Source organism: Coenobita brevimanus, chromosome 18, assembly GCF_032717465.1.
Source record: "Coenobita brevimanus isolate Jiangsu-jjx chromosome 18, ASM3271746v2, whole genome shotgun sequence".
Taxonomy (NCBI): Eukaryota; Metazoa; Arthropoda; class Malacostraca; order Decapoda; family Coenobitidae; genus Coenobita; species Coenobita brevimanus.
This window is the reverse complement of record NC_136971.1, coordinates 18838552-18862589: the sequence shown is the minus strand read 5'-3', so window position 1 is coordinate 18862589 and position 24038 is coordinate 18838552. Positions and strand designations below refer to the sequence as shown.

At 42.1% G+C, this 24038-nt stretch overlaps 1 protein-coding gene and 1 pseudogene across 2 annotated transcripts in view; one reads left to right on the top strand and one right to left on the bottom strand.

The window, feature by feature from the left end:
- Positions 1-24038, bottom strand: part of Ntf-2 (nuclear transport factor-2) — a 197666-nt gene that overhangs the window by 56210 nt on the left and 117418 nt on the right. The window lies entirely within an intron of this gene.
- Positions 21048-21168, top strand: LOC145391570 (5S ribosomal RNA; annotated as a pseudogene).

Here is a 24038-nt window from a genome sequence, read left to right as displayed (position 1 = left end):
TGTTACCTATTTTAGTATCATCAGCAAATTTTGAAATCTTACAACACAATCCTTCGTCAATATCATTCACATATATTAAGAAAAGAATAGGACCTAACACTGAACCCTGCAGCACTCCACTTGTAACGTTTATCCAATCTGACTCTTTTCCATTTATTACAACTCTTTGCTTTCGTCTGGTAAACCAATCTTCTACCTACCCAAGAACATTGCAAGCAGTACGTCGCGATCGCTGACTGTAATGTCAGTGATTATGTTGCCCTATTCTATAGGAATGGGGGAAACAGTAGGAATTGTATGTATATTTTCTGTTGTAAATACTGACACGAAGAAAGTGTTAAGAATTTTCGCTATCACAGTTTCATCATCAGTGTGCTCTCCGTTATCTGTGACTAAGGGACCGATTGTTGGAGTTATTACCTTTTTGCTTCTTATGTAACTGAAAAATTCTTTGGGATTTGATTTACTGATACTTGCAATATGTGTCTCAAGGTTTTTCTTACCGCATTTAATTAATTTTTTGGCATTCGTTGAAGGGCATCATATTCATTTTTATCACTGACTCTTTGTGGTATTATAATTCTTCTATGCAAGATTTTTTGCTTCTAACAAGTGTTTAATGTTGGAGTTCCACCATTTGGGTTTAGAATTTTTGGTGGGCCTTCTGTTGCACATAGGAATACATAATTTGATAGCACTGTTGAGAGTTTCTGTAAAGTAACTCCACGCGTTATTGACATCTAAAGTTTCGACAATGGGATGCCAGTCAACTGCACCTGCAATTGCCTTAATTTCTTAAAATTTATTCTCTTAAAGTCGGGCACTTTCTTATAACTGGCCTTGGCACTGCCTTCACTGAATTTAATGTTAAATGTAACTAAGCGATGATCACTTGTACTAAATTCTTCTCCTACAATAACATTACTCACTACATTTTCTGATGTAGCTAAGACAAGATCTAGGATGTTAGCTCCATGTGTTGGATAATTTACAAATTGATACAAAGAACTTTCTTGCAAATTTGTATATGGGTCTGACCCTGTGTGTGCAGACAGGGTTTCTCCCCATTTTGGAACTGGAAAAATAAAAGTCACCCAATATCACAGTGCTCTGCATACAAGATAGTTCAGCAATCTGATTGTAGATTTCATAATCGATGTTGAGTGGCTGACCAGGCGGACAATAAATTAACCCAAGAGTGATTTTATGACAATATTCATTTCTAAGCTGAACATAAATAGTGTCGATGTTTTCAATACATGGCTTGGTAATTTCGACTGGATAAAATCCTGATTTAACATATAACAACACGCCGCCCCCTGCTCGATTCTTCCTTTCACAACTGAAAATGCGATAGCCTGGTAAATTAAACTCAGCTAGAAAATCTCTCTGCTCAGTATTTAGCCACGATTCTGTTACTTCAATTACATCATAATCTTCGGGAAAGGTAAGGGCCTCTACATCAGAAAATTTAGTAAGTAGACTACGAGCATTTGCAAGGATTGCTTTAATGTGCTTTTCTTTCTGATGTGGGAGCTTCCATTATTTATCGATTTATCAGATCGTATGACACCTATGTTTGCCTCCCGTGATGCTTGTTTTTCTCCAGAAAAAACTTACGGCATCATTAAGCAAACGACCGAGACGGGCAGAACCAATGGCATTCAAGTGTAGTCCATCGTTCGTAAACAGTGTACGCTGCTCGTAAAATTGGTTCCACGTGTAGATGAACTGAACTCCTTCCTGTAAGCAAAGTGACTTGACTCTGTTATTAATACTAAATGCCCTGCTGAAGAAGGCATTCCCTGCATTAATCCTTGATAGTATGCCTGAAATTAAAATATGGTTAGTTTTCTCCTTGTAGCATCAGATCATCTTCCTGTACTTCTCCATCAGCTCCTCTGATCGGGTTCGCGTGACGTCGTTGGTACCTGTATGAATGATAACAAGGCTGTCATTTTCCGCATTCTCAAAAACGTCATCCACAGCCTCTGTTACCTCATCTACTCCTGCACCTGGAATACAAAAACGCTTTCGTTTAGAGGGTGCCTGGCCACAAAATTCCACCAACTGACCACGGATGATGGAGTCCCCCACACCCCGTGCCTCATGGGGCTCTTCTTCTACTTCTGTGAGAATCTGAAACTTGTTGTATGTTGTTACTGGAATGATACTTCTTTTCCTTGCAAGCCTTGCACCATTCTCCACTGGCTGGAACTCATTCTGTACGGTGGGGGTAGAAGTAACTACAGCAGGAGAAGGATGGTCAACCTGGACTGCAGTTGGCCTAGCAATGACATTGTCCTCTGCAGTATGTCCGACATTACTTGCTATGAATTCCTCCAGCACATCTACTTTTCGGGTCAGATTGTTAATTTTGTTCGTAGCCTCGGTCAGCTTGTCTTCCAGGCTCTGACGTAGTTTGCACATCCTGCAAACAAAGTTGTGGTCCGTAAAAGAGGATCCGGTGAAACTACTGGAGCAGGTTACGCAAATGATGTTCCGTGGCATTCTGAAATGCAAGGTAACTGCGAGGATTAACCAGAGAAAAAGAATCTGGTAATACTGATTAGTACCTGGAAGAGATATTGGAACAAGAATAAGTTATATACAAAACCTGCTAGAACAGTGACAATTTATGCAATGGTTACAGGTTTTACTGGTGGGGTCTTGTTGCTGTTTGGAACTGTACAGGAATAGCTACCTTACTGGTTAGTAATACACCTCTTACAAAGAATGGAAAGCTAACCGTTATCTGGAATGAAGAACTAAAATTATACTACCTGAAATACAACAACAATGAAGTCACGACAGAGTCTTACAATACACAAATAAGTTGTTTATCACCTGAAAAGTTACAACATATGAAAATACAATTATATTTTACCTATAAGGGTAACTGTAAACCTGGGATATAAACTGTTTTCGCTGAAGAAAACAAACTAACAAACAAAAACTAAGGGAATAGTACTCACTCACTCACACACTGTGCACAGGGGAATGTTTAACACTAAATACACCAAGTATACTGTACCAGACTCTAGTTGTTTACATTTACCAACACAACGGCACCAACCAGTCACAACTGATTGCCACAAACTGCTTAAATCGTCACAAAATCGTTCCCACACTACTGTTAATAAACAACAATTACACTGAACTGATGTATCACCAGAAAATAAAGCTCAGTTCATACAAAAACAAGTCAAAACATAACAAAATTCCACTCAGCCTTCATCAGCTCGAACAAAGAAATCAAAACAAAACAAAAGTTCCACTCAGTTCCGAATGGTTATAAACTATTCTTACTGGTGAAACAACATACAGTTAACACTCACCCAATTGTAGCTCTAATTTACACATGGTAATACTGATCACTTCCACGAGAACAATAACCACCCACCGCAGTCACCCTATTTGGCGCCAGACGTAGATAAACAAACACGACCAGACAGAGCTTTTCACACTTAAAACACAGCAAAAAACTCTAGCATACACTGGACTTTCACACCTTTCATTGGAATAATACTTCCAAGACACTTGTAAACAGAGATGCAGGTGGGGAAGGTAGCAGCTGTGTCCAGGTTTAGTGGGTTGACTGCTGAAATGCTGAAAGCCTCAGGAGATACTGGAGTGAGATTAGTCACTGACTTGATAAATACCATTATATATGAGTGTGTTGTCCTGGATGATTGGCTGAAGTGTGTAACTGTGTACAAGGGAAAGGGCCCTGGAATGACGAAATTATAGAGGCATAAAGCTTTAAGACTTGATAATGAAGGTAGTGGAGAGTTCTAGAATGTACAATTAGAGAAAAAGAGTGAACACTGATGAGATGCAGTTTGGGTTTATGCCAGGCAAAGGGACCACTGATGCCATATTCATTCTTCGACAGCTTCAGAAAAATTATATAGGAAAGAAAAGAGAATTGTACTTTTTGTTTATTTGGAGAAGGCCTCTGACAGAATCCCTGGAGGTGGTGAAGTGGGCAATGAGAAAGCTTGGGATCAAGGAGTGGCTGGTTAGGGTAGTTATGGCCATGTATGCGGGTACTCACACCCAGGTAAGGGTGAATAGTAATCTGAGAGGAGTTTTCCATGAACACTGGTGTGCAACAGGGGTCAGTTTTGAGCCTCTTGTTGTTTATCATGGTACAAACATGAAACCCTCTCAAGTGACTTCAGAAATGGACTCCCATAGGAGATGTTCTATGCTGGTGATTTGGTGTTGACTGCAATGAAAGGGGGACGGTGGAAAGATTTAGGAAGTGGAGAGATGGTATGGGGCACAAGGGCTTAAGAGTAAATGCACATAAAGCAAGTGATGGTATCTAGGGCTGGTGGCAGTGTTGCCAAACAAGAGGGAGTGTGGCCATGTGCGATTTGCCACAAGGGCATGGGAAGTAATTCCATCTTGAGCAGTGTCTGTGATAAGTGGTTGCATTAGAGATACAGTGGTATTAGAGGTAGACTGTGAGATCATGCTGATTTCACGTGTGCAGTGTGTCGGGGAGAGCAGGTGGAGATTATTAGGCATGAATGGACTGAACTTGTTGGTCTCTTGAATGTGTGGAAGAGTTTCGTTCACTGGGAGACATGTTATGTGCTGGAGATGGGGATGGAGTTAGCTCAATGGCTAGAGTGAGGAGTGGTTGGAAGAAGATCAGGGAGCTGTTATCTCTCCTGACACTGAGAGGGCTCTCCCTCCATGCTAAAGGATCTTTGTGTGCAGCATGTGTTAGGAGTGTAATTCTGTATGGCAGTGAGACTTGGGCAGTAATGGAAAAGGATATTTGCAGGCTCAAATGTACAGAAATGGCAATGATTAGGTGGATGTGCAGTGTTTCCATGAGTGTGAGGCCTGGGGGGGCTAGGTTTACGACAGAAGAGTTGAGGGGTAGGATGGGACTGGTGTGTATTGGTGTTGTGATGAGGAGAGGTAAATTGAGATGGTTTGGGTATGTGGAGAGGATGGGGGATAATAAATGGGTGCAGAAAGAGAGAAGTGTTACTGTTGGGGGTAGGACTGCAAGAGGTAGACTGAAAAAGACCTGGGACAAGGTCACTGAATGTGACCTCATTAAGTTATCTAAATGTCAACTAAGCAATTTAACTTCCATTAGTTTAACATGGGATGGGGGAGCAGGTCATATGGTCTAATGGGTGGGGGGTGAGGGGAATTCGGTTAGGTACGAACAAGACATCCACAGTGAAGAAATGATGGATGCCTGGCTGGGCAAAAATATATATATACAGTATATATATATATATATATATATATATATATATATTTTTTGCTCTTTCAGATGATCTTTCAGCACCTTATATAAACCTCTCCAAGAGGCAGCAGGAGGGTCAATGACCAACAAAAGGAAGTGTGTGTCCTGTTTTGAGCCTCCAGGCAGTGAAAGGTGTACCAAGAGTGTGGTGCTTCATAAAGGGCTTATTCAACACTGCATGTTGTGCAGCCATAAACAGTTTTTCTAAACAGAACTGAGTCAATTACTTGCTATCTCATACTAATCGTCTCTCACTGAGTCCCTCCAAAATTAATAATCTCTCTCACTCTCTGCCACAACGTTGTATCTAACTCTTTTAATCTTTTGAGCTTGAGGATACAAAAGGATACATGGACGATGGGGTTATGGAAGCAGAACTGTATCAAAGAGAATACTGAGTAATGGTGGCACAACACACAGTAATCTGTCCTACTACATTAATCTGAGAGAGAGAGAGAGAGAGAGAAAGAGAGAAAGAAAATGATAATACAGTCTGAGGATGTCCAGCCAAACTGACTGTAATATTTTTTGGTTAGAAAGTCACACAAGAAACTAGTCTTAGGATGCTGAAGTCGCTCCTGGTAAGAAATATGTACAGAAGCACAGATTATGTGATGAGAGAAGTAAAAACACAAGTAATGGAGAGAGGGATGGCATTGGTAATGAATGGAACATCTCATATTTATTGTATCCTGATGACGTAGGGCTACCTGCAAATACCGGACAAGAACTTGGTAGACTACTGAAGAGTTTTGTTGATGTCTGTGAGCGTTGTGCCTTGAGAATAAATGTAGAAAGGAGCAAAGTGATGGTAACTATACCTCATACCAATTAATCTGGCCAGGCATGTATGACAACACTGTTCCTGCCGAGATTCTGATTGGCTGGAGGTGTCTGTTCGAATTCGTCGTTGCTTAAACCGATACTCTCTTTATTATCAAATGTGATTCTGAGTTTGTCAACAAGACAATCATGAAAAGCAATAAGAAATCCATTATATACTTAACAACAATGAAATTTTCATAGGAAAATAGAAATACGAGTCAACAAAGTATTAAAAAAGTCCAAGTCAAGGTCAGCATTCGACGAATTCCTTTAAATCTCTGACACTCCATAATATAACAGAAAATTAAGGAAACCTGTTTAATCTAAGCATTGGTATAACACATTTAAATTTTAAGATCAGTCCGTACAATGATAATGAGGAGACATAATGAAATAGTTTTCCAATATCCTACTTTGATTTTCGGAATTTTTTCAAACCTCCCTCCATGCAGAACTCGTCTTTTCATTAGAATTTTTAATTACTCAAAGTTGTGGCAAGATTAGAAGGGTGCGGAATGATCTTATAATTTAAATGTGTGTTATACCAACACTTAGATTTAGCAGGTTTCTTTAATTTTCTGTTGTATTAAGGAGTGTCGGAGATTTAAAGGAATTGTTCGAATGCTGACCTTGACTTGGACTGTTATAATACTTTGTTGACTCATATTTCTATCTTCCTACGAAAATTTCATTGTTGTTAAGTATATACCGGGTTTCTTATTGCTTTTCACGACTGTATTGTCAACAAACTCAGTATCACATCAGATATTAAAGAGAGTATCAGTTTTAGCAACAACGAAATCGAACAAACACCTCTAGCCAATCAGAATCTCGGCAGGAACAGTGTTGCCTGGCCAGATTAATTGGTATGAGGTATAAGAGAGATGACTGCCAGTGTGATATTAGTGAATGGAGAGAGACTGGAATTGGTGAGAGAGTTCAAATACCTGGGTACAGTGATAGAACAGAGAGGAAAATGTGCAAAAGAAGTGGAAAGTAGAGTGACACAAGGAAGAAAAGCAGCTGGCGCTATGAAGGCCTTGTTAACCCCTAGAGTACGCACTTCGCTCAGCAGGTCTGTCCCTCCAGCTGCAAAACAGGGTTGATTCTTCGACTTTCACCAAGGTAACAATTTTTCTTCCACATTTCAAGAGACTGAATTTACACACCTGAAAATGTATGTTCCAGCCAGATTGACCAAACAGTTATTGCACAATCGCCTGTCAAAGATGCAAAACAGTTACCAATCCCCCATTGGCGAAAATAGAAAATGTACAGAAAATGCATTATTTATGGTATATAATTACATATACATAACTAACATCAATGTGAGGTGTTCCCTAGGCATGAAATGTCAGTGTGGCATACGCCCACAGCAACAAAACAAGCCACATGAAAAGTGGAGGTGGAGTGTGTCTGGCTGGGGGTGGAAGGAGGATGGAGGGACAGGGGAGGAGGGACAGGGACAGGGACAGGGGAGGAGGGACAGGGGAGAAGGGTTGCTATGCACACACACCGCTGTAGGGGGTACGTTGGGGTATGGTTGGTTGGGAGGGGACAATGTGGAGATGACGCAATGGGGGTGAGGGAGGTAAAGTGACGGTGGGGGGGGGGGTTCCTTCTCCCCCACCTTAGGAGGCCAATCAAGCCATACCACCTCAGACACTCTAGATCTCATTAGTCTGATCCCATATTCATCACCAAAGGAGCGAAGTTACCCTCCCCCAGCTTTTTGTTTGTCTTTATCGATCGTGCAAGATAGGCTGCCGTGTCAAATTACACAACAGCACGATCATGAGGCATCGGTCTTGAGAGGTTAAGAAACAGAGGCTTGAGTAAGTGTTGTAACTGCACAAGAATTACAGTCATGATGGAGTGTTAGTGTGTGACTATGGTGTGGCATGAAAATAAAAAGTCAGGAGTGAGAGCAGTGGAGATGCTGAGGAGTGTATGTGGAGTAAAGAGAATGGATAAGATATGAAATAATGTGATTCGTGAAAGATGTGGAGTGAGGAAGTCTCTGGACACAATAATCGAAGAGAGTGTACTGAGATGGTATGGTCATGTGGAGAGAATGGATAACAATAGTGAAAAAGGTATATCTGAGTGAATTTGAAGGAGGGAGGAGGCAAGGTAGGCCAAGGAGAAGGTGGGGAGAAATGGTGGATGTGTGTGTGAGGATGAGAGGTATGGAGGTCGGTGAGGCTAGAGGACTGACAGGTGATAGAGCATGCTGGATGAATGTTGTGATAAGAAGTCTGTGATCAAGGAATTTCACACCCCCTTTTAACGTGACAACGTCTGGATTGACTCTATTGGAAACATTTATGTGAAGCTACGGAATGTGGTGAATGTTTTTGGCATATCAGACAGAGCTTGGATTCTGGGGACCTGAATGATGAGTGAATGGAAGCGTGGCCCATTGGACCGGGCAAACTTTGGCTGTCTGGACGTTGCTACTCCTCACTCAGCCTGAGGGGTGGGAGAGGTCTCGATGATGATGATGATGATGATGATGACGATATATACCTGTATATATATATATATATATATATATATATATATCCATCCATCCATCCATCATCCAATCCTACATTGTCCCGTGAGGAGCATAGGAGCCCGGGGTTAGGCAGTTGGTCCCGACATTTAAATTGAGAGTGACCAGCCTCACTCATCCCTGAGTGGCATTACATGAGCAATCAACCCCAACCACCCCTTGGATATAAACCTTCACCGGCTCAATCCGATTGGAGCACAATAATTACCCACTAAACCACCAGGCGCCAAAATTTAGTTATATGGTTACCACGCAGTGTAATAAATTGTTTCCTGGTGTACAGGAAACCATTTGGCTTGTCACTCAGTGTAGAGTCACCCATTGGCAGAAGGAAGAGGAAAGAATGATGGAAAGAAAGACAGAAAAGGGAGTGTAAAGTTACCCATTGGCAGAAGGACAAGGAAAGAATGAAGGAAAGAAAAACAGAGGAGAATGGAGGGAAAGAAGGATGGAGAGGAAAGGGCATACACCCGACAGCAGCACTACATCGAGTGAGTGGATGGTGAGCGCCCCCACTATATATATATATATATATATATATATATATATCCATCTCTTTATTGCCAGACGCCTTAATCCCGTAAGGGGTGGCCACAAACAAATCGCCTCCATGTCGCTTTCTCCCCCAACATTTCACTGCCCTGCTTCCAGCTCACACCCCCCTCTCTCATATACTTCTCCACTCCATCCCTCCATCTCATCCTCGGCCTCTCCCTCCGTCTCCCTCCCTCCACCTCACTCGCATACACTCTCCTCCTCAGTCACTCACTCTCCATCCCCTCCAAATGTCCAAACCACCTTAATGTGTTTCTCCTAACACTTCCTATCACATCCACATCCAAACCACATCGCTCCTTCACTTCCTCATTTGTCAGCCTGTCTCTCCATGTGACTCCACATGCTCCTCTCAAATAACTCATTTCCACTGCTCTCACTCTGACTTCTGTCCCTCCAACCACATCCAAGCTTCACTTCCATATGTTAAAGTTGGTATAACAATACTGTAGTGTAGTAGCTTTATCACTTCCATGCTCACTTCCCTGTTTCTTATCACTGCTTTCATGGAGCCAGCAACCTTTCTTCCCTGCTGCACCCTTTCAAGCACTTCACCCTCTAAACATCCATCCTTACTCATCACATTACCCAAGTACTTAAATGCACTCACATTCTCCATTTCCTCCCCATCCAATCTCACTGTACATTCACTAACTGCACTTCTCTCGAAGACCATAATTTTACCCATCCTTACATTCACCTTTAGATTCCGTTTCTTACACACTCTCCCAAACTGATCCACCAAGCCTTGCTGCTCCCCTTTGTCTTCACCTAACAACACAGTATCATCTGCAAACAACAGTATAGGGAGTTTCCAAACACTGCCCTCTCTCACTAGGGCCACTCCAACATCCACTGCCCTACCTTGTATCTCTTTTATAACCCCATCCATATACAGACTAAACAACCATGGAGACAGGACACATCCTTGTTTCAATCCAACCTTCAAATAGAAAAATTCACTCAGTTCACCATCCACATGCACTGCAGCCTTGGCACCCTCATGCATACTCTTAACAGCATTCAGCAACTTCCCATCTACTCCATATATTCTTAATACTTTCCACAATCCTTGTCTATACACCCTGTCATATGCTTTCTCCAAATCCATGAAGGCTGCATACAACTTCTTTCCCTTCTCTAGAAACTTTTCCACTAAGGATCTAAGAATGAATATCTGATCTACACAACCTCTTCCCTTCCTAAAACCTCCCTGTTCTTCTCCAACTAATTCTTCCATTATTTCCCTAACTCTGTCAATAAGTATCCTACCAAATACTTTTCCTACTACACTAAGAAGGCAAATGCCCCTATGATTACCACAAACTTCTTTTTCTCTTTTTCCTTTGTACAGGGGAACAATTATACCTGACTTCCAATCCTCTGGGACTCTACCTTCCTCCCAGGCCAATCTGCACATCTTCCACATCCATTCTACTACTACCTCGCCCCCATGCTTCAGTATTTCACCACACACTCCATCAATTCCTGGGGCTTTTCCCATTTTAACTTTCTTCATTGCTTCCACAACATTCACCCTACTGATTTCTTCCTCTCTTCTCACATCCCTCCTTCTTCCAGCCATTCCCCAGCCACTTATACTTGCATTACTTTCATTCTCTATGTTCAACAATTTACTGAAGTGTTCTCTCCATCTGCTCACTTTTTCTCCCTTCTCCACTAGTAACCTACCATTTTTATCTTTCACTCCCCAACTAACTTCTTAGTACCCTGTCTAACTCTCTTTACCTTTTTCCGGAACACTTTCTTACACTCCCTCCACTTTACACTCAAATTCCTTTCAAATTCCTCATCCACTCTCTTCTTACTCTCTCTCACTAATCTTTTCACCTCTCTCTTCCTCTCTACATATAACTCTCTCTTCCATCTCTCAACTTCTTCCATGCCCCTGCTTCTCATCCACTCACTACATGCTTTCTTCTTCTGTGCCACAGCCTCTCTCACCTCTTCAGTTCACCATGCAGTTCCCTGCATGCTCTTTCGTCTTCCCTTCAGCCCACACACCACCTCATATGCTGCAAAGATCTCTTCCGTGAATATCTAACGCACACCTTCCATGTCCCCCATCTGCTCCAATCTATACTTACCCAATCGCTCCTCCACTTCCCTCTTATATTCTGCCTTTTTTCCAATCCTCTTGTAACTTTCCTACCCTTCTCGTAAGAACTACTTCCTCCTGTCCTTCCCTTCTTCTATTTCTCCATTTTGTTTGAACCCTGATTCTGACCACCATCAAGTGGTGGTCTGAAAGTCCACTCCCCCAACCTCTATATACTCTTGCATCCATCACACACCTCATCCTTTCATCCACACACATATAATCAATCATTGCCTTCCGTTCATTCAGTTCACCATTCACCCTTCTCATCACTCACCATGTATACCTGTGGATCATTTTGTGCCTGAAGAGGGTATTAGCTATCACCAACCCCCTCCCAGCACAAATGTCCACTAAGGCACTGCCATTCTCATCCACCTCTGCAGGCACACCCCACTCACCAACTACTCCATCCACCTTCACATTCCCTACTTTTCCATTCATATCTCCAATCAAGAACACTCTCTCATTCCTCTCAAACTTTTCCATGCACGCTTCCACATTTGTCCAGAACTCTTCTCTCACTCTGCTTACACAATCTTGTGTTGGCGCATACACACACACAATCACCCACATTTGTAGTCCAACTTTCAGCCTTACCCACACAATCCTTGAGCCAACTGATCCATACTCTCTTATGTTTTTTTTCCATATGTTACTCACAACAATATACACTCCTTTTACCCTCTCATTCTCACCTACTCCTGCACATATACCCCATCCATACTCCTATCTCTCACATTCTCACCTCTCCAATTAGTTTCAGTTAATCCATGTACATCCACTTGCACGCCCTCAAGCACCTGTACAATCTCTCTCTCTTTCACCTCATCATTCGCACCCCATACATTCCATGTAGCTATCCGTACCAAGTTCTTTGTTCAGTCCTTAGTCGTCATCTTTTGGTCAGTCCTGGACCGAGGCTTCATGCTCATATTTCTAGTTAGTTGTTTTCCAGGGAGGGACACTAACTCTCCGCCAACTCACTTGTTTTCATGTAGGGAACGCGTGTTGGTTGGTTATAAGATTACCACTCAGTGGCTTGCCACTCAATGTGGAGCTACCCCTCCAAAAACAGGGTATCACCACACCAAGTGGGTGGATGATGGGTGCCCCCACCTACCTATATATATATATATATATATATATATATATATCATCATCCAGACTTCCTTTCCCACCCAAGGGCAGGGTGAGGAGCAGCAAAGTCCAGACAGCACAAACTTGACCAAATCAAATAGGCCACACTTCCATTCACTCATCATTCAAGCCCCCGGAATCCTGCCTCTACCAGAAACGCCAAAAAACATTCATCACATTCTGCAGCTTCACACAAACATATCCGACTGAGTCAATCTGGATGCTGCCATGCTCACAAGGGGTGCCAAAATCCCTGATCATGCACTTCTCCTCACAACATTCATTCAGCCAGCCCAATCTCTTGTCAGTTCCTTACTTAGCCTCACCCATCTCCAAACCTCTCTTCCTCAAACACTCATCTACCATATCTCTCCACCTTTTCCTTGGCCTACCTCACCTCCTCCCTCCTTCAGATTCGCTCTGGTATACTTTTCTCACCACTCTATTGTTATCCAATCTTTCCACATGACCACACCATCTCAGGACACTCTCTTCGATTCTGGTGTCCACCGATTTCCTCACTCCACACTTTTCACAAATCACATTATTTCGTATCCTATCCACCCTCTGTACTCCACATACATTCTTCAGCAGTACCATCTCCACTGCTCTTACTCTTGACTTTTCAGTTTCATGCCACACCATAGCCTCGCACCAATATGTTCAAGTTGGCACTGACAATCCCTCATGTAAGCTCATGCAGCTGCAACACTCAAGCCTCTGTTTCTTATCAAGACCTTCATTGCACCAGCTACTTTTCTTCCTTGTCACTCTACTTTCAACTTCTTTTGCACATTTTCCTCTCTCTTCTATCATTGTACCCAAGTATTTGAACTCTCTCACCAATTCCAGTCTCTCTCCATTCACTGTGACATCGCACTGGGAGTCACCTTCTCTCTCAATAACCATCACTTTACTCATCTCTACATTTACTCTCAAGGCACGACGCTCACAGACATCAGCAAAACTCTGCACTAGCCTACCAAGTTCTTGTCCAGTACTTGCAAGCAGTACTGCATCATCAACATACAACAAATTTGAGATATTCCATCTATCACCATTCATTACCAACGCCATACTTCTCTCCATTACTCGTGATATTACTTCTCTCATCACCCCATCCATATATATATTGAACAACCATGGGGACATCACACAACCTTGTCACACGCCCACACCGATCGTGAACCATTCACTTAGATGCCCATTAACCCTCACACATGCTTCGCTACCATCATAAAAACTCTTGACAGAACCTAGCAGGTTACCATCTAGACCATACATGTGCAAAACTTTCCACAATCCCTCTCTGTCTACTTTGTCGTTTGCTTTTCCCAGATCCATGAATGCCATAAACACCTTATGGTCCTTCTCACAAGCCTTCTCTGCTATCTCACTGCAAATACTTGATACACACATCCTCTGCCACTCCTAAAGCCACCCTGTTCATCTTTCACTAGGACTTCTGATATCTCTTTTACTTTCTCTACAATAATTTTTCCATGTACCTTCCCTACCACATTCAATAAACTTATGCCATGATAATTCTTGCACTCACTTCATTCACCTTTATTTTTGTACAGGGGTACAATCACAGCCTACTTCCACTCTGCAGGCACAGTTTCACTCATCCATGCCTACTTACATATCTCCAACAAGCACTTCATTTCACTCCACTACACTTAAGCATCTCTGCATACACCTCATCAACCCCAGCTGCTTTCCCATTTTTCAGCCGCTTCACAGCACTCTTCACCTGTTCCAGTGTCACGTCTCCTGGCACTGCATTCCTTCTCTGCACACCACCAAAACCAATCATATTTACAGCTGCTCTGCTCTCTCTATTCCCATGCATCTGGCTTTCAAAATATTTTTTTCATCGTGTCCTTAATTCATCTCCATGGGTTAGTAACCTATCACCTGCATCTTTCACACCATCACAATCCTTTCCGTTTTCACTTCTACATTTCCGCACTGCTTTCCAGAATAACTTCCTATTTTCAGAGTGGTTCGCATTCATTTTTCTTCCCAGATCATCATTTACCTCCTTTTTCCTCATCACTAGTCTCTTTACGTGCTTCTTGCTCTCGATATACTCAGTTCTTATTTCAACTGAACCCCTATCCTGTAACCACTTTAGCCACTTCTTCCTCTTTTCCTCCATTGCTCTCTTAACCTCCTCATCCCACCATGCCATACCCTTCTTTTTTGTTGATACTCTTGCCACACCACACACCACTTTAGCATTCCTAACTAAGCAATACCTATATGCATTACACAGGATGTCCAGATCCAATTCATTCCAGTTCACTGATTCTAACTCGTCCTCTACTTTGGTCCTGTAATCATCTGCCATTTCTTTGAACCTCAGCTTCTCAACTGTCAGTCTTTCTCCCTGACTGCTCCTCTCTCTCTTGATCCACCTCACTCCTCTCAGCTCGATCTTGCATACCACGATCATATGATCTGACAGACCTCCACATCGTTCCCTCACAGCCCTCGTATCAGCAAAATATATATATATATATATATATATATATATATATATATATATATATATATATATCTATCTATCTATCTATCTATCTATTGCCAGGCGCCTCAATCCCGTTTGGGGTGGCCACAAACAAATCGCCTCCAAGTCGCCCTGTCCCTCTCCATTTCACTACCCTGCTCCCAACTCACACCACCCTCTCTCATATACCTCTCCACCCCATCCCTCCATCTCATCCTCGGTCTCCCCCTCCCTCTTCCACCCTCCACCTCACTCACATACACTCTCTTCGTCAGTCTTTCACCCTCCATCCTCTCCACATGGCCAAACCACCTCAGTGTGTTCCTCACAACGCTTCCTATCACATCCACATCAACACCACAACGCTCCTTTATATCCTCATTCGTCAGCCTGTCTCTCCACGTGACTCCACAAGCTCCTCTTAAATAACTCATTTCCACTGCTCTCACTCTTGACTTGTGTCCTTCCAATAACGTCCAAGCTTCACTTCCGTACGTTAGAGTTGGTATCACAATACTGTCATGTAGTAACTTTTTTACTTCCATGCTCACTTCCCTGTTTCTTATCACTGCTTTCAAGGAACCAGCAACCTTTCTTCCCTGCTGTACCCTTTCAAGCACTTCACCCTCCAAACCTCCATCCTTACTCATCACACTACCCAAATACTTAAACGTACTCACATTTTCCAATTCCTCACCATCCAACCTCGCTATACATTCACTGACTTCACCTCTCTCAAAGACCATCACTTTACTCTTCCCTACATTCACCTTTAGGTTCCGTTTCTTACACATACACACTCTCTCAAACTCATCCACCAAGCCTTGCAGCTCCCCTTCATCTTCACTCAACAACACAGTATCATCTGCAAACAACAGTACAGGGAGTTTCCAAACACTATCCTCTCTCACCAGGGCCACTCCAACATCCACTACCCTACCTTGTACCTCTTTTATTACAAGGTAGGGTAGTGGATGTTGGAGTGGCCCTGGTGAGAGAGGATAGTGTTTGGAAACTCCCTGTACTGTTGTTTGCAGATGATATATATATATATATATATATATATATATATATATATATATATATACAGTCAGCACAATGGAAGTCTGGACCCTCTAATTCGCACCATATATTTGGTAGGGTCCAAGAAATATTGTAGGAAAATTCCTGTAGTCGGTGGATTTTTTTTCTAGTGGATTCTAGCAACTTTATAGGCTTACCACCAAATGCTGTGAGATTATGGTGCTCAGTGCCTGCCTGAATTTGGATGGGAGAGCACGTCAGATTTTCTCATCCTGCCTGGCACTTGTTAATTTCAAAGCTCTTGTTTTCACACCCTCTTCTGCCTTAGTGAATCATTGGAGATGGGTCCCAAGCCATTAACTGATGTAGAAAAAGTCTGAACTTTAACTATGAGAGAGGAAAATGTAAAAATTAAGGATATTTGTATTCGAACTGGGCGAGGAAAATCTACCATTATGGCACTCCTCGCTGCTGCCCGCCACCTGCCAAAAAACACAATTCCCCAACATAAAGACAGGCTAGGACCTAAAAGGAAGACATCAACTACAGACAGGTTACTGAAGCAAGCTGTGATAAAAGACCCACGTTTGACTGCTAGACAGCTGAAAGATATGTACCCAGAATTGCTGAAAGACGTGTCTGAAAGAATCATACAGCATCGACTTCAGAAAGACTTCAAGATCCCCAGCCGTACTGCTGTACTGAAGCCTCTCCTTAATTTTTACATTTTCCTCTCTCTCATAGTTAAAATTAGGGCTTTTCCTACATCAGTTCATGGCTTCAGACCCATCTCCAATGGTTCACTAAGGCAGAGGAGGGTGTGAAAACGAGAGCTTTGAAATTAACAAGGGCCAGGCAGGACAAGAAAATCTGACGTGCTCTCCCATCCAAAGTCAGGCAGGCACTGAGCTAATAATCTCACAGCATGTGGTTGTAAGCCTGTAAAGTCGCTAGAAGCCACCAGAAAAAAATCCACCAACTACAGGAATTTTCCTACAATATTTCTTGGACTTTACCAAATATATGGTGCGAATTAGAGGGTCCAGACTTCCAATGCGCCGACTGTGTATGTATATATATACAGTAATCCCTCTAATATCCGAACGCCCAATATCCGAACATCCCCACTAACCGGACATAATCCTCCTGGGATCCAATATTCCCAAAATGGGCCAAAAACCGCAAAAAATTCGAAAAAAATCTGACTTTTTTCCCTCCCATAATTTGAAATTCCCACCTGGCGCCAAACAGCTGTTACACCATGGTCCCTTCACCCCTTCCTTCCTCCCCCTCCCCCCTCCCCTGTCAGGTTGCCATTTGGTATTTTTCATTACCAAGTGTGGGCCAATTTGGTAATGAAAAATTCGTTTGGTAATGAATTAGAATAATGCATTACCAAATGGATTTTTCACATGTATGAGGATACACAGGATGGAGATGGTGGATTGTTTGCTCTCTCTGATTAATCTGCTACCCTACATAGTGTGAAAATAATCAACATGGTGTTAGTTATAAGGAGAGTCATTACATGTATTTCCACTTGTATATATAATTAGTGAAGAATATATGCTAGCTTTACGAATTTGGTAATGAAAAGTTATATTTGACAATGAAAGTTGAGGAGATTGGTAATGTGGCTGTTGCGATCTGGCAACTCTGTTACCCCACCAACATCAACAGTCACAGCTTAACTCCGATGGAGAGCAGATACTCATAACAGTGCAAGCCACAGGTGCTTGTTTTTGTGAATAAACAGTGAATAAACTGCAATACCTTGCCACTAGAACACACAGGAATTTACAGTGTTGTGCAGTGTTAAGAAATTAGAATTTAGAGTGCAGAGGATTAACTGTGGACTGCAAACTGGCGGTTCAAACCAGTCCAAGACCAAGGGACTTGTAAGTACCCAGAATGTTTAATATTGTATAAACTCACCTCCAAAACCTCATTTTATGGTTCTTTTGCATTTATTTCAGTCTTTTATGTCCCTTATTGGTGTGATTTGGGTCTTAAATAGGTGCAATGCATGTCCAGAGGGAGTTGTATAGGTGTTTTTCAGAGTTAGGGTCCATAAGTACTAGTCCATAAGCTGGGGCCCAATATCCGGACAGGACCACTATCCGGACCTGCCTATGGCTCTATTGATCCGGATATTGGAGGGGTTACTGTATATATATATATATATATATATATATATATATATATATATATATATATATTACATGTAACATATATATATATATATATATATATATATATATATATATATATATATATATATTACATGTAACATATATATATATATATATATATATATATATATATATATATACTGTATATATACATATATTACATGTATGGTCTTTGAGAGAGGTGAATGTACAGCGAGGTTGGATGGTGAGGAATTGGAAAATGTGAGTACGTTTAAGTATTTGGGTAGTGTGATGAGTAAGGATGGAGGTTTGGAGGGTGAAGTGCTTGAAAGGGTACAGCAGGGAAGAAAGGTTGCTGGTTCCTTGAAAGCAGTGATAAGAAACAGGGAAGTGAGCATGGAAGTGAAAAAGTTACTACATGACAGTATTGTGATACCAACTCTAACGTACGGAAGCGAAGCTTGGACATTGTTGGAAGGACACAAGTCAAGAGTGAGAGCAGTGGAAATGAGTTATTTAAGAGGAGCCTGTGGAGTCACGTGGAGAGACAGGCTGACGAATGAGGATATAAAGGAACGTTGTGGTGTGGATGTGGATGTGATAGGAAGCGTTATGAGGAATACACTGAGGTGGTTTGGCCATGTGGAGAGGATGGAGGGTGAAAGACTGACAGAAAGAGTGTATATGAGTGAGGTGGAGGGGGAAAGAGGGAGGGGGAGGCCAAGGATGAGATGGAGGGATGGGGTGGAGAGGTATATGACAGAGGGGGGGGTGAGTTGGGAGCAGGGCAGTGAAATGGCAGGGGACAGGGCGACTTGGAGGCGATTTGTTTGTGGCCACCCCAAACGGGATTGAGGCGTCTGGCAATAGATAGATAGATAGACATGTAACATATATATATATATATATATATTACATATAATATATATATATATATATAAAGAGAGAGAGAGAGAGAGAGAGTAAACCCTCTATAATTCAGATTAACTGCAGGGAACCCCATGTCGAATTATCCAAAAATCCGAAATACTAGAGCTCATGCTTGCCCCAATCCCCGAATCACATCCACACTCATTAAAACATGGCTTTTTCACAAACACATGGAATAGTACAGTAAATTATTACTTTACTCACAAAGAGTGCACAATACAAAAATAAAATTGTGTCAAACTTTGATAATGAAGGCTTGCAACACAGTAGTAGAGTACAGTACACTTAACTGTACCGAAAGTACTGTACAGTTCTTAAAAATTACATTTATTTCTACACTTATCACTACAAAAACTGTTCACGTCCACTTATCACTGAAACCCTTTTCGGACTTGGCTCGCTACATTCGAATTTCTATCCGAATTTAAATTATTTGTCTGGTGGTCAAATAAGATCCGAATTACCCAATTTCCGAAGTACATTACTGTGTTCGAATTAGAGAGAGAGTGTACTGTATATATGTATATAAATATATATATATATATATATATATATATATATATATACATATATATATATATATATATATATATATATATATATATATATATACATATATATATATATATATATATATATATATATATATATATACAGTACCCTCACGTCCAACACGCGTTAGTCCAGCAAGATTCGGGTCCAGCACGGAGAGCAATTAATTAGTATTATTTAATACGATTTAATTACTGCAACACGAGTGTGTTAGCATAACACGCACAGAGCTCCAAGAAGTGGGCGAAATCCGCAGAGTTCACTCTAGCACGATCACCCACAGTCCAACACGGTCATACTGGACATTCCCATGATGATGATAGCCAATGAAAAACTTCTGATCAAGTAGCCTTCCCCGCCCACTATAGTGACGTGATAGTGATGCCGCCCAATTAAAAACGCTTTTGGTGTCACGTGATGTTTTGTTTACTTTTCTCCCGCCACAGAGCCACTCAGTCGTATAATTGCATTGGAAGGTGCTTTTTTCTTGCTGCATTTTCTGCCCTCGTTACTGCATTTTACCCTGCTCACGATGCCTAGGAAGCCTTCTGAGAACCCCAAGAAGCGTCGGCACCTTCCTTAGGCCACTAAGCTAGAAAGCATCGAGAGGAAGAAGAAAGGGGAGAGGAAAGTTGACATTGCCAAGGCCTACGACATGAATGAAGCCAACGTGATCATAATAAAAAACTTAAGACAAGATCCTGGCAGCCGAAGGCTATCACACGGCACTTCATACCAGGTTTGCCGAGGATACGATGGTAAATCGGAACGGTAACGTGGTAAAATTGCCGACGATACCATGGGCATTTGGAATTCATCTGGATGGACTCCTGCCGAGCATACAACGGAGAAAACAGCGCGACCAAAACCCAGGCGACTCGACAGAGAATGTATCGTACTACAGCACTGAACATTTAGCCTGACACTGAATAATATTAATATTTTAGAATAAATATCAATCATTTTGAAACCCTTCTCATTGGCGTGCGTACCAGTTTATAAACAAAGTTGCTTCTCCTTATTCTCTACTGAGTCAGTGACAGCGATCACTTTCCACAGTCACGAGACGGGGCTCTGGCAACAGTGTGAGAAGCATGTACTTTGCTGAGGATTACAGGGCTAGGACAGGCAGAAGCAGGACCTTCCATGGCTGTGGACGAAGATAGTGATTCTGAGTGTGATTTCGAAGGATTCATGAGGGAGGTTTGATTTCAAAGGATTTATGAGGGAGGTTGAGGAGGAGCAACAGCCATTACCCGCTAGTGACGCCAGCAGCCATCCTCCGGGGACCCAGTAGGACTAACTACAGCCTTGGATACCACCTTCCATTCCCAGCAAGCCCACCAACACTATCCTAAAAGGTTAGTTATCATTCATAGCACAGTACCATTTATTATAATTACAATAGTACCATACCACGTTGAGTACACCGCTTCCCGTCCGATCAGCGAAGTTAAGCAACGTTGGGTCTGGTTAGTACTTGGATGGGTGACCGTCTGGGAGCACCAGATGCTGTTGGCATCCCTACATCAAGTGGGGTTGGTGGAGGATTAGTGCCCCTCCCTGTAAAATAATTAACTCTAAGCCCTTGGCCACCCCGTTTGGGATACATGGCGTCTGGCAATGAATGAATGAACGAAAAAACAATAGTACCAATATATGTATAGGTATATGGTAGGTATTTAGGGTGACTTTTCTGAGGGTTGCTGACATAATTCATTTTTCCCCATAAGCTCTATTGTTAGTCCAACACGTTTTTGGTCCAACACATGACCCATGCATGATAATAATACCGTGCTGGACGCGAGGGTACTGTATATGTGTGTATATATATATATATATATATATATATATACATATATATATATATATATATATACTGTATACTGTATATATAATAAACACTCAATCCTCGTAAATCGCGGCAATTTGGGTCTGGACCACTAGCGTGATTTACGAAATCCATGATTTATGAATAAAAACACTTATGTGAAAAAGTAACTTGGGTCTGGACTTTGGCCAATCCACTCCCACAGCACCCAACCTACAACTATCTAGGCACCATCAAACACAAACATACAAATTTAGGAATATTCAGTGCATGTATTAAATAGAAATAAGCCATGTTAAGGGGTCTCACCTTAATCCTATGACGAAATTGCTTGAGTGAATGGAGTGGGGTGGTGTTGGGAAGAACTTAGAACTTCTCAGCACTTGTTCTTCCCAAACTCTTTCGCCAGCTTTGAAAACTTCTCTCCCTTCTCAACACGACGAATGAGCTCCAGATGTTGACTGTACAACAACTGCGGCAGCTTCTTGACGCCATACTGCTTAGAGCACTTCATTGGGGGGTCAGGAGGGGCCATGGCAGGTAGGAGGCGGGGGGAAGTTGCACAAAAAAAAGGCAGGTGACTCTCGTACTCCACGGCGACAGTCTGTAGTGTGCAGACTGGTGGGACAAGAACAACAACAACATGGCGGCATTAGTATGCACATATGCCACTAGGGACACGGGGTGATTGGTTGTTGGGTCGTGATATTCAGTTTGAATGCCGTGGTTTACGGTTCTCCTCAGAAAAGGCCCACTTGGGTGCCTAGATCCGCGATTTTCGTGACAACAGTGATTTAAGGTTGCTGGCAGTCTGACGCCAACCTAGCTGTGATTTACGAATCCGTGATTTTTGAACACGTGATTTATGAGGATTGAGTGTATAATCATCATCATCCGAACCTCCTTTCCCACTCTAGGGCACGGTGCGGAGCAGTAACGTCCAGATAGTTCAGGTTTGTCTAATCCACTAGGACACGCTTCCATTCACTCATCATTCAAGCCCCCGGAATCCTAGCTCTATCTGATACACCCACACTTTCACCACATTCTGTAGCTTCACATAAAATCTATCTATCTGTGTATTGTCAGACGCTATAATCCCATAAGGGATGGCCATTTGACTTCGAGTTGTTTGTTTTACAGGGAGGTGCACTAACCCTCCACCAACCCACTTGTTGACACATAGGGAACACATATGGTTTGGTTATATGGTTACCACCCAGTGCTGTAAATGGTTTCTTGACTTACAGGAAACCATTTGACTTGTCACTCAATGTAAAGCCACCTGTAAAGAAAAAGCAATAAAAAGTGACAGGAAAGATGGGAAAAATAGGAAGAGGAGGGCAGGCACAGAAAAAGAATGATAAAGGCTAAGGAAGAAGTAAGCAGCACTACATCAAGTCAGTGGATGATGGTCGCCACCACCTAAATGTATCTGATCGAATTTTATACATATATATATATATATATATATATATATACAGTACACCCTCATTATCGGTTTTTTAATTGACGAATTTGATTATCGACGTTTTTTTTTTTTTTCTGCTGGGAGTTAAATTATTATTATTAAAAAAATAAAAAAATAAAGAATTGTATTGGCACCTCCTAGCAAGTTTGCACGCCATCCCGCCAGGTGTCTCTGGCTGCTCGCGGCATGTTCCCGCCGACCCAACAAACAACAGCATCAGTACACGTTTGTCTGTTGTTCTCATATCGTGTTCGGCCACATCTATCGTGCTTTCACGATCATCATGGCTCCGAAGCGCCCTTGTAACACTCCAACTGGAAATATGGCAGCTAAGAGAGCAAGGAAAGTGCTTACCTTGGAAGTAAAGAACGAAATATTACAAAAACTTAGAAGTGGAATGAACTATGCAGCGGTTGGTCGCGAGTATGGCATGAATGAGTCCAGTGTTCGTGGCATAAAACGGAGAGAAAAAGACATTAAAGATGTTCTGGCTTCGTGCACACCAGGATCGGCTAAAGTAACGATGCATGTGAGAGATGATGCCTTGGTGAAAATGGAAAAGGCACTGAATATTTGGATTGAGGACTTAAACCGTCGACACGTGCCGCTAGACTCCCAGTTCATCAGAAACAAAGCAAAGCAACTCTATGCTCGGTTTGCTGGTGAAAGCAGTGGTGTTGCTGAAGATAATGGTGATGAAAGTGAGGCAGGTGAAAATAGTGATGATGGTGATGAAAGTAATGACGATGGTGATAGGCCTTGTAATGTTGGTGCTTCTGGGCAAAAGAAATTTGCAGCTAGCAAGGGCTGGTTCGAGAATTTTAAGAAAAGATATGGCCTACATAACATTAGGATGACTGGTGAAGCAACTTCAGCAGATCAGATAGAAGGAGAATCGTACCCACGTGACTTTGCTGAACTTATAAGGGAGAAAGGGTACAGGCCTGAACAAGTGTTTAATGTGGACGAAACAGGCCTGTGGTGGAAGAAAATGCCTAAAAGAACATACTTTTCGAAGGAGGAGAAAAGTGCGCTAGGCTTTAAAGCAGCAAAAGATCGTGTGTCTGTGCTGTTGTGTGGTAATGCAGC